This window comes from Bubalus kerabau, chromosome 22 (genome assembly GCF_029407905.1).
Source record: "Bubalus kerabau isolate K-KA32 ecotype Philippines breed swamp buffalo chromosome 22, PCC_UOA_SB_1v2, whole genome shotgun sequence".
In the NCBI taxonomy this organism is placed as follows: Eukaryota; Metazoa; Chordata; class Mammalia; order Artiodactyla; family Bovidae; genus Bubalus; species Bubalus kerabau.
This window is the reverse complement of record NC_073645.1, coordinates 21,795,413-21,811,498: the sequence shown is the minus strand read 5'-3', so window position 1 is coordinate 21,811,498 and position 16,086 is coordinate 21,795,413. Positions and strand designations below refer to the sequence as shown.

Below are 16,086 nucleotides of genomic sequence, written 5' to 3'. Positions count from 1 at the left end.
GTAGCCTATCCCTTCTAGCTGAAATTTATACTTAAAAATAGTTAAGATGATAAAGTTTATGCTTATATATTTTGTATGGGCAAGCATGCTCACTCAAGTCTGACTCTGCAACCCTATGGGCTGTAGCCCACCAAGTTCCTCTGTCCAAGGGATTTCCCAGGCAAGAATACTGGAGTGGGTTGCCATTTCCTCCTCCAGAGGGTCTTCCTGACTCAGGGATCAAACCCGTGTCTCTCATAGCTCCTGTACTGGCAGGCAGATTCTTTACCACTGAGCCACTGGGGAAGCTTATATATTTTACCACAATTAAAAAACTTTTTATTACAAAAACAGGGCCTTCCCTCGTGGTCCAATGGTTAAGAATCTGTGCTCCCAATGCAGGTTTAATCCTTGGTCAGAGAAGTAAGATTCTACATGCCTGGCAGTGCAGCTAAAAAAATAAATAAAATAAAAACAAAAACAAACTGTATAGTACAAAAACAAACAGAAAGAAAACAAACAAAAAAGCCTGCTCTTCGGAACTGAGTACACGTTCTTTCATCCTTCATCCTAGAGCCTCTCATTCCATGACCTCTGCCAAGAGAGGCTGGTCCAGCCAGCAAACTGACTGTGCTAAGAGGGTGATAACCGGATAAAGCGATTCCCCTCCCAGTTAAAACACTGTAACCCAGTTCTTCTGAAAATCAGAACTGGAACCCAAGGGTCACAGTTAGCAGAGAAGCTTGAGGAACTGTGACAGCCCTCTCAGGGAGAGGTTCAAAGCTCCATCCGAGGAAACCCGTGTTTGCCTTCATCCCTGCTTTACCTCTACCCTTGGCACTGAGCCTGGGGATTAGGAGACTCTCAAAATGATTATATTTTCCCCAATAACAGTGAATGAATAAATTAATGAGTAAATGAAGCCGGGTCCTTTAAATGACACAAAGTAGGCGGTCTTGAGCACAAGGCATCCTGTGGGAAAATGGTGTCTTTTCTACTTGTGTGCTGAATGAGTTGGTCTTGTCTGCTGACAGCCCGTCTTTTGGAGGCATTACCTCTCCCTCATTCCTGTGGTCCGAGGGACTGTCAATCACTGTGTCCTTCCCCATGGACCACAAGAGTTGGCATGTGACGCAGGCTGAGCCAACCATTATCCTGAAGCTTTGAACTCACTGACTGGTCCACATGTGGAAATAGGACCCAACCAGAGTGAGTGAGAATCCTTCCATGAGATCTGTAAGCTTCACGCAGATAAAAAAGGCCTCTCTCCCTTTCAGCTTTGCAAGCCAGTAGTCATCCTTCCCACCAACTGCAGAGATCCTGCCTGAGAATGAAGCCATCGAAGCAGGGTCCGAAGCTGAAGAAAAAGACAGAATCCCGATTTCAGTATTTTAACCCCTGGAGGCAGCTATGCTGAAAGTCAGATGCCCTTCGGAACTTCCTAATTATGGGAGTCAACAAAAAAAAAATTTTTTCCCTTAAGATTGTTTGAGTTGGGCTTACAGACCTCGCAACAAAAAATCTTGACAATACAGTCTGCTCATTTCTAGAGTGAGTGCTTTCCATATGTGACATTGACTATTTTTAAGAGTTCACAAAATTTATTCTGCACATCTTTGTATGCAGCACACCAAGACACAGAATACAAACCCAGAGAGAAAGAATTAGAAAAGCCAGTGTTTGTCTTAAGAGACAGTCTAATGGACGTAAAGGGTTGGGGAAGGGAAGAAATTCATTTAACTAGCATTTTTAAATTATCTGCTATGTGCCATGATTGTGGCAGTACTTATTTCACAAGTAATTGCAGCTCATCATCACCAACCCTGAATATAAGGTATTATTCTACTTTACAGATAAAATCAGGGTTCAGGAGGTTAAACAATTGCCCAAGACTACCCAACTATTAAGCGATAGAACAAGGTTTCAGCCTCAAGCTTCTTACTCCAAGGTCAATGCCCTTGTCACTGTGCAAACCTGCCTCTTGGACGGGAGATAAGACAAGCTCAAGAAAAGGGTAAGGAAAGTAGAGGCATTTGTTCATTGGTCCATTCAGTAAATATCCATTCAGGGTCTGCCGTTGGTTAGTGTCTGTGCAAATACTTATTAAACTAATGTACACCACATAAGTGTAAAGTATCATCAACATGTGCAAGGCGCCGGGCTGGGTGTAGTAGAAGGGGCGGTGTGTGTATAAAACAGCCTTTTCCCTAATAGAGTACATCTGGAGATATTGCATGGCAAAACATGATTAATGGCTTAAGATTGGTTCAAAGTGCTGTGAGGTTCTGAGCAGGAAGTGCTCATACCTGACTGAAGGAGCCGGAAAGACTTCATCACAAAAAGTATATTGATTAAGTGCAAATAAATGTATTGCTATTGATGTGTTTACCCAGGTGCTGGTGGGATTTTAGAAGAAATGAAAAAGAAAAGGAAAGAAGAAGGAAGAAAGGGAGGGGAGATAGAAGGGCAAGAAGAGAGGAGGAAAGAGAAGAAAGGAAAGAATGAAAAAGAAGATAAGAAAGGGAGAGAGAGAGGGAGGGATAAGAAAGGAGGCAGGTGGGCAGACGGGCATCAGCTGCAGCATATTCCCGGGGCTGTGGCCTGGCTGGCATGTCAAAGAATAGGGGTTTTCTAAGCTTTCCTTCATAGACACTGTGAGGGCAAGATGCCTTCTTGATTATTCACTCGGCCATTCTACTGATCTCTGGAAAAAACTCAGATTATTACTTAATTCAGTAACCCCACATTTTATTTTCTATTTTTTTAACTTTTTTTTTTTTTGATGTGGACGATTTTTAAAGTTTTTATTGAGTTTGGTACAATAGTGCTTTTATGTTTTGATTTTTTGACCACAAGGCATGCAGGATCTTAGTTCCCAGACCAGGGATCGAACCCATACCCCCTGCATTGGAAGATGAAGTCTTAACCACTGGACAACCAGGGAAGTCCCATTCCCACATTTTAGAATAGGAGGAACCTTGTAATTCAAAAATTCTGGAGGTGCTTAACTTGAGTTGAATGAGAATCACCTGGCAGCTTGTTCCAGTGCAGACCCCTAGGCCCTGACCCCAAAGATTTAGTTTCAACACGCTGGTTTGAGTCCAGGGATTTGCATTTTTAAAAGCCATTCACTTGGGTGAATCTGACGAAAGTGTTCTGAGGGCCACACTTTGAGAAACACTTAGCCCTATTGTTTCACAGGTAAAGAAGTCTTAAAGTCCCAGAGAGGTTTAGAAGACTAGTGCAAGATGACACAGCTAATTAGCGAAAGATCCAGCCCCAGATCAGGTCTATGGACTCTTGGTCCATTGTTTTTTTCCCCATTAACCTTAATAGTTCTCCAGCTCAGAATCTGCGCTAACTATTGATACTGTAGGAGGGTTTATCAGCCCTCAGTTGCCAGGAATGTCCATATGGACTATACTCTGAGAATCACAGCTCGAGACATCCCAGGGTACAAGATTTCAAAGCTAGCTTCCCTCAGATTCCAGCGTTAACTTGCACATCAGATCAGATCAGATCAGTTGCTCAGTCGTGTCCAACTCTTTGCGAGCCCATGAATCGTAGCATGCCAGGCCTCCCTGTCCATCACCAACTCCCGGAGTTCACTCAGACTCACGTCCATCGAGTCAGTGATGCCATCCAGCCATCTCATCCTCTGTCGTCCCCTTCTCCTCCTGCCCCCATCCCTTCCAGCATCAGAGTCTTTTCCAATGAGTCAACTCTTTGCATGAGGTGGCCAAAGTACTGGAGTTTCAGCTTTAGCATCATTCCTTCCAAAGAAATCCCAGGGCTGATCTCCTTCAGAATGGACTGGTTGGATCTCCTTGCAGTCCAAGGGACTCTCAAGAGTCTTCTCCAACACCACAGTTCAAAAGCATCAATTCTTCGGTGCTCAGCTTTCTTCACAGTCCAACTCTCACATCCATACATGACTACAGGAAAAGCCATAGCCTTGACTAGACGAACCTTTGTTGGCAAAGTAATGTCTCTGCTTTTGAATATGCTATCTAGGTTGGTCATAACTTTCCTTTAGCACTAAATGAGTATTTGTTGACTTGATAAATCCCTAGCTGGAATACAAAAAAGGAAAAAGAGGTTCTAATGCAGGTAAAGACTCCTTCTTAATCACCCTACTGTTGTTTCTTGTTCTCATAGGGATGCCCTTGATTCAAGTTAATTTAATGAGTATTTATTGAGCACCTACTATTTTTAAGGCCCCATGCCTAGGGGAAACAAAAATAAAAGTCAGTTTTTCTATTCTGATGTGTGGCACAAAAGAGATGGGTTGGAGGGGTTCAAAAAAGGAGATACTCACCTATTCAGGAAAATCAGAGTATACTTTATCGAGATTTCTTTCAAGAGGAATCTTAAAGGATGAGTAGGATTTCAATAGATGAAATATGAAGGGAAGATGGTCCTGGTGGGATTCATCTTATTGGCAGCAAGATATGGAGAAAATCGAAAACAACCGATTTTAGCTGTAGCTTGGGCACTAATGAGTAAAGAGATTATAAGACCAAAAAGATAATGGAAAGATCCTGAAGTGGATGAATTAGATTTTGGTCAAAAAAATGTGGACTAAATCCAAAACATATTGGGAAATCATTGAAAATATTTGATTGCTTTGAAGTTTAAGATGTTTTTGATAAAGGTATGTAGGGTGATCAGAAGTTGGGGTATGCAGGAAGTAAGGAGACCAACCGGGAAGAGAGTCAGTTTGACAGTGAGGTAATGAATATCAGGAAGCAGCCAGAGCCAAAAGTGCCAAGTCATGGCAGCTGACTGCCTATTATGGGGTGTAAAGGAGAGAACTCTATGGATGACGCTAAAGTCTTAAGCTTAGCCAATCGAATAATCAGATATAGGGAAGTGAGGTTGGGTGATGAATTTGGTGTTAACGTGTTAAGATTAAAGCTTCACATACAGACATCTAGCAAAAAGCTGGTGCTGGAATCAGAGGTGAGGAGACAGGTGTTAGGTAGGGGTGTAGAGGAATCATCCACATAGATGTGATCATAGAAGGTACCGGAATGGATGAGAAAAATGAGATATAAAGTATAAAGGGAGAATAGTGAAAAGGGATATAATGGCTGTATCTTTCAATTAACAGAAAGCCTTACACTTTATGATATAAATAATACAAAGCGTTTATTGACTTATATAACTGAAAAATCCAGTGGAGTGGGATTCAGACATGGTTCAGTCAGGGATCTGGATCTGTTATGCTTTGGTTTTCTACACCCTGCTCTATTCTGTGTTTTGGCTTCACCTTTACACCAAATTCTCTCCAGGTTGTAAGCTGGTGGCCAACAGCAATTAGGCTTAATGCGTCTATCACTTATACCCAAGAGGAGAGAAAGAACTGGCTTTCCTCAACTGTGAAACTAAAGTCTTGGGCTTTGTTCTAGTTGAATCCACCATAGGTCACGTGTAAATCTCACATGTTGATTGCTCTGGTTTTCTTTTTTTTTATATATAATTTATTTTTTTTTAATTTAATTTTATTTTTAAACTTTACATAATTGTATTAGTTTTGCCAAATATCCAAATGCTCTGATTTTCTTTTCCCTGAGCAGTCACTGTGGAAAGAACAGGGGCTTCCCTGGTGGCTCAGTGGTAAAGAATCTACCTGCCAATGCAGGAGACACAGGTTCTATCCCTGATTCAGAAAGACCCCACGTGCTGCAAAGCAACTAAGCCTGTGGGCCGCGACAGCAAGGCCTGTGCTCTAGAGCCCTGCTCCTCATCAAGAGAAACCGCTGCAGTGAGAAGCCCATCCGAGGCAACTAGATTGTCGCTCCCACTCACTGCAACTACAGCAAAGCTCAGGCAGCAACGAAGACCTAGCACAGCCAAAAATAAATAGATAAATAAAATTATTTTTAAAAGTAAACAAACAAAAAAACTTAAAAAAATAAAGAGGAATGGGTTTATACTAAAAGGTTTAGATCTGTCATAGCTCACCACAAGAGCTGGGAATGAAAGCAATTCTACCCCATTCTCCTGGCAATGGTACAATGGGAGGTAGGCATAAAATAATTTAAAGTTCACTAAAAGGTCCCAGAACAGATCCTTCTAGACTTATGACATTGGTAGGATCCAAGGAGCACTAAGGAAATTTCTCTGCCATGCACCCCCAGACAGGAGAAAGTCTCAATGAGGAGGCAATAGCCAACAAGGTAGTGGGGACAATGACTGATAAAAGGTCATCTGTTTGGGTGATTAAGAAAATGAATGATGGCCTTGAGATGGCTGCTTTGGTTGAGGGTTGGGCATCAGTTCAAAATAACAAGAGGCTGAGAAGGAACTGGAAGATGAGAAGGTGACACGCAGACTCTTCTTTCAGCCAGGTGGATGGTGATGGAAGAAGAGAGCCGTTCAGGGGGAGAAGGGAAAAGCTTATTGCTTTTAGGCAAAGGGAGACTTGAGGACACATGAAAGGAGCATGAGAAGGGGGAGGGATGAATGAGTGAGAAGAGTAGAGTAACTAATGAGGCATGGTTTTTAAGAGACAAGAGGTGATGATGGTGGTTTAGTTGCTAAGTTGTGTCCAACTCGTGCAACTGCAGGGACTAGAGAGGAGGGAATGAGGTCAAATATGTAGACAGGGAGGTTTATTTGGAGAGGAAATTGGAAACCTCTTCCTCAGAGATCAGCCCAGGCGGGGAAGCCAGTGTAAAAATAGAAATGTTTCTCTGCAAGGAAGCTGAGGAAACTTGGGGACACATGCCTGTACCTTTCTCAGTACTAACCACCTCTGGAGGGTGAGGGTAGCTGAATGCCCCAGGCAGGCCCTGAAGATTTGAAACAACCCCCGAAAAAAAAAAAAAAAGAAACAACCCCCGGACGAATACAGCAGGAGGCTACAAAACAAGAATAAAAAGACTGGAGAATTGCAAATTAGTACAGTCTTTCTGGAGAACAGTCTGGCCCCTTGGAACAAAAGTCATTTAAGTGTTCCCAGCCTTTGACCCCATAATCCCTCTTCTGGGAATATACACCAAGAAAAGAACCGGAAAGGAAATGGACGCTATTTGCAAAAAGATGTTTATTGCTGCCCTTTTCATCACTGGAAAACCTTGGAAAACACCCAAATGCTCCACAACTGGGGAATGGTTAAGCAAACTATGAAACATTAATATGATGGAATATTATATAACCATTTCAAATGATAAATCTGAGTTCTCTGTCAATACGTGAGAAAGCGTATACAGAAAAACGTTAGGTGAATAAGGCAGAGTACAAAACAGGATGGATAAGTTGATTTCTACCCTGGAAAATGATGCTTATACAATGATGGTTCATAAAAGGTCACTGAATTATGCAAACAGTTGGTGTGTGGAGGCGAAGAAATTTTTTTTCCCCTTTAGAAAATCGTTTAAATACACATTTTTTTTTAAGAGTTGCCAAGCAGTTGAAGCTAGTCAGCATGCCTTTGCAGTGATGCTGATCTGCAGGGCTCGCTGGCAATCTCCCTTGATGGGGAAAGAAAGTGAGCATGGGGGACATTCGGAGCGCTTGGAGGGGAGGTCCTTGGGGCTGCTCGCCTGCCCGGAGCAGCCAGAGAGCTGCTGTCCTAGGAGGTGGGCACAGTAGAGAGGGGGTCAGATCTGGAGAGGAGAGGAGACATCATCTGTTCTAGAACCAGAGGGAGTGACGAGACGATTGATGCAGGGATGGGCTATTTCACTATGAAGAGTATATTCATGGGATGTTCTTGGTGTTCTCTGTGGAGTCACTCACTCACCGTTTACCGGGCTTCACCTGGTTGCACAGCCTTGGACTATGGATGGTGGCACCTGCAGAGATGAAAACAGTTCTGCTATTCTCAGAAAGCTTGTGTTTGCATGTGTGTGTGTGTGTGTGCACACGCACGCTTAGTCATGTCTGACTCTGCAGCCCCATGGATTGTGACCTACCAGGCTTGTCTGTCCATGCGGTTTCCCAGACAAGAATACTGGAGTGGGTTGCTATTTCCTCCTTCAGGGGATCTTCCTGACCCAGTGATCAAATTCACGTCTCCTGCATTGGCAGGAGGATTCTTGACCACTAACGCCACTTGGGAAGCTCAGAGAGCTTTGTTGTCGTTCAGCAGCTCAGTCGTGTCCGACTCTGCAAACCCATGCCAGGCTTCCCTGTCCTTCACCCTCTCCCGGAGTTTGCTCAAATTCGTGTCCATTGTGTCACTGATGCCATCCAACCATCTCATCCTCTGTTGCCCCCATCTCCTCCTACCCTCAATCTTTCAAGCATCAGGGTCTTTTCCAATGAGTCGGCTCTTTGTATCAGATAGCCAAAGTACTGGAGCTTCAGCTTCAGCCTCAGTCCTTCCAATGAATATTCAGGGTTGATTTCCTTTAGGACTGACTGGTTTGATCTCCTTGCTGTCCAAGGGACTCCCAATGAGCTTACAAGTTGTAAAATCAGAGCTTGTCCTAAAAACTGAGGCCAAAGAAGAGAGGGACTCCTCCTGAATCCCCCAGTGAAAGAAGAAGCTGTGAGATGGCTAGGCTCTATCCCCTCCACAAGTACCTGAAATCTGGGGCAGAAACCAGAACACCAGCCTGGGCAGGTTTTCCAGGGCTTAGCCTGAGGTCAGAGGAGCACTGGGGCCTGGGATACAGGAAAGAGAAGCTGAAATACTGACTGAGGAGCTGGGGATGGGGAGAGTGAGAGTGGTGGGGTGATGGGGGATCCTTCGGGGGAGATGACAGAACTTTCTCTAGAGCCCTACCCTGTCCAGGGGAAAATGGATAGAAGACTTCAGAGCGAGTAGTAGGATGCCCTGGAGGCAGAGAAAGCCTGAGCTCACAGAGATAAGGAAGTGGATGGATGGGTGGGCTCTGACTTGGGACCTGGACACGACCACAGGTCCCTCTGCCAGTCTACCTAAGGGGCTACTGGCACCAGAGGTGGGGAGAGGGAAGGAGGGGTCATTCAGTCAACAAACATTTGTTGAGCTCAGGCGGTCCTGGTTTCTAATCCCTGTTCTGCCACAAACTAGTCATGTGTCCTTGGACAGGTCTCTTTACATCTCTAAGCCTCAGTTTCCTCATCTGTGAAATGGGTTTAATAACCCAAAGGATCACATGAAATAGTGTATATGAAGGACCTTCAGAGTGCTGAATAAGCCATCAGTAGATGCCAGCTAATGCATGTTTTTATTAAGAATTACAGCTTGTTCCGTGGGAGGGACAAAGAGAAGCAGGATACAGTCCTCCTCCCCTTGCTTCGAGAACTCCCTGTAAGGAGAGACAGATATAAACAAGGGGTTACAGCCACCTAGAATACAGTGGGATCATTGTTAAAACAATAGCGTGCCTGCAGTGGGAATCTGGAGGAGGAAATCATTAGTTCTGCCCGGAGAGGTCAGGGAGGACTTCCCAGAGGAGGGGACATTTGAGCTGGGTCATTAAGCAGATCACCTAGTACAGAAGAAGGAGAAGGGCATTACAGGCAAAGCAACTGCCTTGAGCAAAAGCAGGGAAGCAGCAAAAGCAGCGTGGGCTGGCGGAAGAGCCTATGGCCCAGCAGGGGAGATGGGTAGAGGGCTGGAGGGTCATTTAAGGCCAGTCTAGAAAGAGCCTTCTGGAGCTCAGGCTCTGGGCTACAGTGCATGGATGAGTTCCTGCCGCAGTGGGCTACTGCTGAGCATTTGTCAGGAAGGGAGTGACTGCTCAGGAGAGATGCCCCCAGGGGGATGGGGCACTGGAGGAGGGAGGTGAGAGCAGGGGCAGGGACTCCAGGAGGCTGCGGCTCAGATCCCGCCCTGCCCCCAGGCCGCGCAGCAGAGCGCCTCCCTGTTTAGGGATCCAGGGCCCCTCTGCAGCGGTGTCATCCCTGGCGCCACAGCCTCCAGGTGCTGCAGACACTGCCACCCACGTGTTCCCTGCAGCAGGGGAGCCATCCCCCTCGTGAACACAGAGGTCCCGAGTCCCTCTCCTGACATGCTGGGGATGCCCTGGGAGCCCCCACACCAGTTTTGAGGCTGCCAGGAGGCAGCCTTGGACTCTTTTGCAGGAGGAGTGAAAAGACAGTCCCCACCTGTTAAGTTGATTTTCCTTTACAAAAAGAGAGCGTGTTGCTGATGAAGAGCGATAAGTGTCTTTCACTGGGGAGGAAAGGATTTTAATAACGGCGGCTGATGACTCCTGCCCTGCTCCGCTGAGATACAGAGACTCATTCTTCTTCCCTTTAATAACCCAGCAGGACTGCACTGGGGAGGGAGCCAGAGCTGGCCGCTTCTCGCCCCGGTGGTGCCCGCCCTCCACCGCCAGCCCAGGTACCTCCCTCCGTCTCCCACTCTTCCCTGCTCCTTTCTTCTCCCTTACCTCTCACTTTTCTCAGGGGGTCATGAGGCCGGGAAGGACCTTATGAACAAGACCCTCACTCCAGTGAGATGGATGGGCTGGCCGGTGGGGAAGTGAGTGCCCCGTCCCCTTGGTGTCGCAGAGGCCAGAGATCTTGCCAAGGAGATTCACAACAGTAAATAGTATGTGGTTATTAAAAACATAGCTCCTGCCCTGCCCCGGAGCCTCAGCTTCCCAGATCTGCAAAGGGCCAGGGAATTGCTCTTTCCCTTAGCCTCTTGGGAGACCCAAGCAGGAGGCAGTCAGCCACTCTTCAAGAAACTCAGGGGTGAGCTTTGACAGCTTGCCACCTCGGACTCTCCTGCTAACCCCAGCCAATAGCTTTTTTTTTTCCAATTCCACTTTTTTCTCATTATCTCCATATTTAAGCCCTGAGCCGTTTTGTGGTTTGGGAACTTGAACCGTATGATATGTGAAAGTTGAAGTGAAAGTCGCTTAGTCCTGTCCGACTCTTTACGACCCCCTGGACTATGCAGTCCATAGAATTCTCCAGGCCAGAATACTGGAGTGAGTAGCCGTTCCCTTCTCCAGGGGATCTTCCCAACACAGGGGTCAAACCCAGGCCTCCCGCGTTGCAGGCAGATTCTTTACCAACTGAGCCACCAGGGAAGCCCAATGACTCACATATATTGAGCAAGTGTGGAAGGGATCAGGCAAGCACTTGGTAAGCCTATCATGAATCCCCAGCCTAACGTCCGCAGTGACGATGTTAATCAGTCAGTTGTGTCCGACTCTTTGCAACCCCATGAACCAACCAGATTCCTCTGTTCATAGAATTCTCCAGGCAAGAATACTGGAGTGGGTAGCCATTCCCTTCTCCAGGGGATCTTCCAGACCCAAGGATTAAACCTGGGTCTCTTAGAGCACTGCAGGTGGCTTCTTTACCACCTGAGCCACCAGGGAAGCCTGCCTACTCATTGAGGTGGGTCTTATTTCTTCACTGCTGTTATGTAACTGGCCCAGGGCTCCAGGTCAGTCAAAGCAGAGCAGGGGCCAGGCCTAAACTGACAGTCTCCCTATCTCAGGCCCCAAACTCAGCTCCACAAGCTCCCCTTGGGAAATTTCTTTTACGGAAGCTTCTTTTCCCATAAGCGGTTCAAAGGCCCATTTTCCCAGTTGTTTCCCTTCCCCTAGGTCTTCCTGCGCTTGGCCCAAGAGCCCTCATCCCAAATAACTCTCTCCTTTCTGCACCCTACACCCCTGAACTCAATTCCAAAACTACCCATGTTGCCCCCATCCTCCAGGCCTGTACATGGATTCCAGTTGATGCCCTCCTTCCTTTGGCCCTCACACCAAACCCTGGTGCCGCCTTCACCACAGCCCTCTCTGGCCTTCACCCCTTAATTATTTTCTGGCCTCCACACCAGCCCCCGCTCCCACCACCACTCCATGTCTGGAAGACTGCCTTTGTTTCTTCCTCTCTAGAATTCAGTCCTCCAGACTTCCAATATTCCTGGATGGCTGGCATCATATCTTCCTAAACCCATTGCTGTATTTTGCATTATACCTTACTTAACAGTCTAACTTGGCTCCGCATTTCTTTCCACATTGAGACTAAAATCCCCTGCCACTCCAGTTCACATGTCTCGACTTCAACAGTATGACTTCTGTTTCCTATAGGTCCGACATATTACACCACGTTTTTCCACCCACCAGGCCTTTGCCTCTATGGTTTCTGCCATCAATCGAGACCTCCCTCTTGTTTTCTCTAATCCCAAACCTTCCTTCCTTTAACTATCCAGTTCCAAGCTCCTCGCCTCTACAAAGCCTCCTCTTTTACTCTTAATTCCCTGATGCTCAGTGTGCACAGTTGGCATCGCGCACTCTCACATTTACCTGTCGTTTTAGAACTGGTCTAAGGTCGTTTCAGGTCTGCGTGTTTTTCTCTCCCCAGGCAGATGTGACTGCTGTTGAAGAACAATATCCATATCCCTTGCTCTGAGCACCTCCTCCCCAAGAATGCAGTGAGGGGCTTTAGGAACTTTGCCCTGAATGGAAACAATTCCGAAATGACCATCCCTTTAATTACAATGAATGGCTCTGAAGTCCAAAGCCAGTGGAGTGTGTGCTTTGTGGATGGAAATGATCAGATGATATAATGGGGACAAAGAACCCAGAACTAAAAGGTGGGACACCTGCTTTGTAATTGCACATTTTCTGTTGAGCAGCTCTGTGAATCAGAGTAAGTCACTGGACTTCTCTGTCCTGAGGGGTCGGTCCAGATGTCCTGTGGGACCCTTTTCAGCTGTCACATCCTAGGATCTGTGCTGATCCACCCACTTCCTGCCCAGCAGATGATCAAGGGCACATGTGTCTCTCTGGACCTTACTTTACTTACATATGGAATGGAAACTACAGCGATAGTAGCTAATTTATAGAGTTGTTGTAAGGATTAAATGCAACAATTCAGAAAGCTCTTAGCCTCGAGCCTTGGCCCATAGAAAGTGATCAATAAATGGTAGCTATTATTAAGTCACTTGGCCAGGGTGAAGAGAGCAGGGTGTGCCCATTGGAGAGAAGAAGGTCATCCCCCAGTGTTCTGATCCAAGTGGGAAGTCCCGGAGTCCAGGAAGCCATCTGAGCCCTGAAGAGGCCAGGCCGGGGCGCTGGTCTGGGCCCTGCGCAGCAGCCTTGCAGTGGCTGGAGCACCAAGTATCCCGTCAAGGACAGCACTGCTGGCGGCTGGGGTGGCCCTGTCGTGTAGCCCCATCGGCTTTCCCATTACCCTTCAATGCTGTGCATTAAAGGCTTTGCAGATCCGCTCTGTTACCTTCTTTCTTTATTATCTCCAGGGCCTGCCCAGCTGCTTGGGAGGATTAAATTGCCTGAATGCAGTAAACCTCTCCTCCAGTTAAGACACCTCTTCCTGGGCAGAGCGTGGAAGCTATGAGCCTTGGCGTCCCTCCTGGCCCTCCCCTCATGTCACATGCACTGACAAGGACCACGCAGAGAACACCGGCTGTGCCCCCGGAGCCGACACACAACCCACTGTCAGCTGGAGGAAGAGATGCCAACAGAGCCAGATCCTCAATCCTCTGCTGGGTGTTTCCCTTGCTCTTACTTGGCCTCAGCCTGTTTCTGATGAGTCATTGCCATGGCTTGATCCTCCCCACCCATATCCATCATCCTGCTTCCTGTTGGCCCCACCTGTCCCTGCTCAGATCCCAAGATTCATCTTCTGGCCCTGCCTCATGGAGATTCCATTTAGTGTTCTGAATACTAATACATACATGGTTTCACCTCATTCTGAGCTGAAGTTTGCCTTCATTTTCTTATGCGTGAATAGGACTATAAGTCCTCTCATCAGGACAAGGGCAAGATGGAAACCATGTGGTTCTCAGAGAAGGGAGGTCAGGGAAACAAGCACTGTTCTTATTTTGAGGTATGACCAAAGATAATGAGGTTGATACTTCAGACAACAATGCATGTACACAAATTAATCTTCCCCATTCACCTTGAAAAGCAAAACACCAATTCAAAGATGTACTTTCAACACATTTTCAGCTGGCATCCTAGTCAGCAAGTCTCCATCATCTGAGGGTAGATTTGGTGGCTCAGAGGTTAAAGCGTCTGCCTCTAATGCAGGAGACCTGGGTTCGAACCCTGGGTCGGGAAGATCCCCTGGAGAAGGAAATGGCAACCCACTCCAGTGTTCTTGCCTGGAGAATCCCATGGACGGAGAAGCCTGGTGGGCTACAGTCCACGGGGTCACAAAGAGTTGGACACGACTGAGCGACTTAACTAACTAATCAGAATTAAGTTTGGTGAATAAACTAAGTGATCAAACAAGCAACTTTTCTCCTCTCTCACAATGATATAAAGTAAGATGACTTTATTGTCATATTGATACAAGGGTTGTCTCAATGAGAAGTTCTAAAAGATACTTCGGAATAAGTGTTGCTTCTCAAGGTGACAGCTTTGAAAGGAAATTCCCTTAACATAATTAAGCTTTGATCTACTTATATATTAAGCAGGACTTTTTGGTGGCAGGTGAAAGAAATCCTTGAGGGGGAAGAAATAATTTATTGTCTCAGTGATTGAAAGATCTATGCTTGTTTCAGGCATAGCTGGATCCAGGGGCTGAAATAATATCTTCAGAATTTGATCTTTCTTGATCTCTCAGGCCTTTTCCTGTACTTTCTCTTCATTCTCAAGAAGGTCTTCCAAATTTGGTGGCCCCCAGCCACTCAATCTTCAAATCCAGTGGAAAAGAGAGGTTCACTTTCCCATCAGTTTCAACAAAAGGCCCAAGATGGACTGTCACTGGCCTATTTGTGTGATACCCTTCCCTAAACCATCACCATGGTCAAGGGGCTGGAATTCCTGAGTGACCAGTTCTGGGTCACATGTGCATTCTTGAACTCAGATTTATCCCACAAAAACCATGAATGGGAAAGAAATGGTTCCACCAAGGGAAAAATGAGGTTCTGGTACCAGAAGAGGAGTAAATGCTTTCTTGTCAGACAAAAACAGCAGCTACTCACTGTTTTCTTAAATGAATTTCATAGCTGCCATTTTAAAGTATATAGCATCTTAAAGGCTTTTCTTTTAAAATTTGACTTGATTCTTATATCACAGCTCATAAAATAAATAGGTACATAGATATCCTTTGAAAGCAATTTATACTTGAGCAAAATAAAAATGAAACTGCTGTGTTCACTTCTGGGGGCATCTTTTGGTGCCCTTGCACTGAGGTGTAGTACATTTGTCTGGACAGGTTTTCAGGAAGGTCTAACCAATTAGCATGGCTAGGTTCCCATTTGTTCTCCCATTCATACAACATCTGGCTGGCATGATGGGCAGTGCTCCGGGTTATAGAAGACGATAGTGGTCTTCAAACTTTCTTTAGAAGCAGAACATAGTTTGCAAATGCTATCCCCCAACTTACCAAACCGATGAGGGCAGAGCTGCTCTGATTGACCTAGGGTAGAAAACCCCAACCCCATCTGCTAAGCTTCCTCCCTGCCCTGTTCTCCTCCTCCTTACCCTCAGCCTCTGACTCATGACTGCAGAGTGCTGAGGCTCCAAGAAATGCAATTTGAAAACCACTGGAACGTAGCAAAGAACCCCACTCTCTGTAACAGTCTGAACAGGCTTCTGAGCAGGCTTCGGAACCACAGCTGGGAGGAGCACAAACTGGACCTTAATTGGGCACTTACTGTTCAGGTCCCACACCTTCTCTACCTCAGTTAATGACTATGACAATTCTGTGAGGAAGCAACTATTATCCCTTTTGACAGATGGAAAAACTGAAGCTCAGAATGTCACAAAGCTGGCAAGGTATGGAGCTGGTTTCCAAGCCAAGTCTTTCTGATTCAAACCATCTCATCTCCTTGGATATTCATGAAGTCCTTGATATCTGTTGGTAAAGAATCTGCCTGCAATGCAGGAGACCCCAGTTTGATTCCTGGATCAGGAAGATCCACTAAAGAAGGGATAAGCTACCCACTCTAGTATTCTTGGGCTTCCCTTGTGGCTCAGCTGATAAAGAATCCGCCTGCAGTACAGGAGACCTGGGTTCGATCCCTGGGTTGGGAAGATCCCCTGAAGAAGGGAAAGGCTATCCACTCCAGTATTCTGGCCTAGGGAATTCTAAGTCACAAAGAGTTGGACACGTCTGAGCAACTTCCACTTTCACTTTTCACAAGATGCCATGTACCATCCTAGGCACTTAGATATGGACTGTTTCATTTGATTCTTAAAAGATGCTTTCCACAAGGGAAAGAATCTAGAC

The 16,086-nt window shown here is 46.1% G+C and overlaps 2 long non-coding RNA genes across 3 annotated transcripts; one reads left to right on the top strand and one right to left on the bottom strand.

Moving 5' to 3' along the window:
• Positions 1 to 7,675: 7,675 nt before the first annotated feature.
• Positions 7,676 to 10,960, bottom strand: LOC129636710 (uncharacterized). Its single transcript, XR_008707094.1, has 3 exons — positions 10,314 to 10,960; positions 8,515 to 8,595; positions 7,676 to 7,781 (listed from the first exon to the last, which is right to left on the bottom strand). It is a non-coding gene; the product is annotated as an uncharacterized LOC129636710 (long non-coding RNA).
• LOC129636707 (uncharacterized) lies at positions 9,887 to 14,201 on the top strand. Of its 2 annotated transcripts, none has more exons than XR_008707088.1 (3): positions 9,887 to 10,264; positions 12,247 to 12,534; positions 13,145 to 14,201. It is a non-coding gene; the product is annotated as an uncharacterized LOC129636707 (long non-coding RNA). The 2 variants fall into 2 exon arrangements; XR_008707087.1 differs by having other exon boundaries at positions 9,895 to 10,264; positions 12,247 to 12,478.
• The last annotated feature ends 1,885 nt before the right edge of the window (positions 14,202 to 16,086 follow it).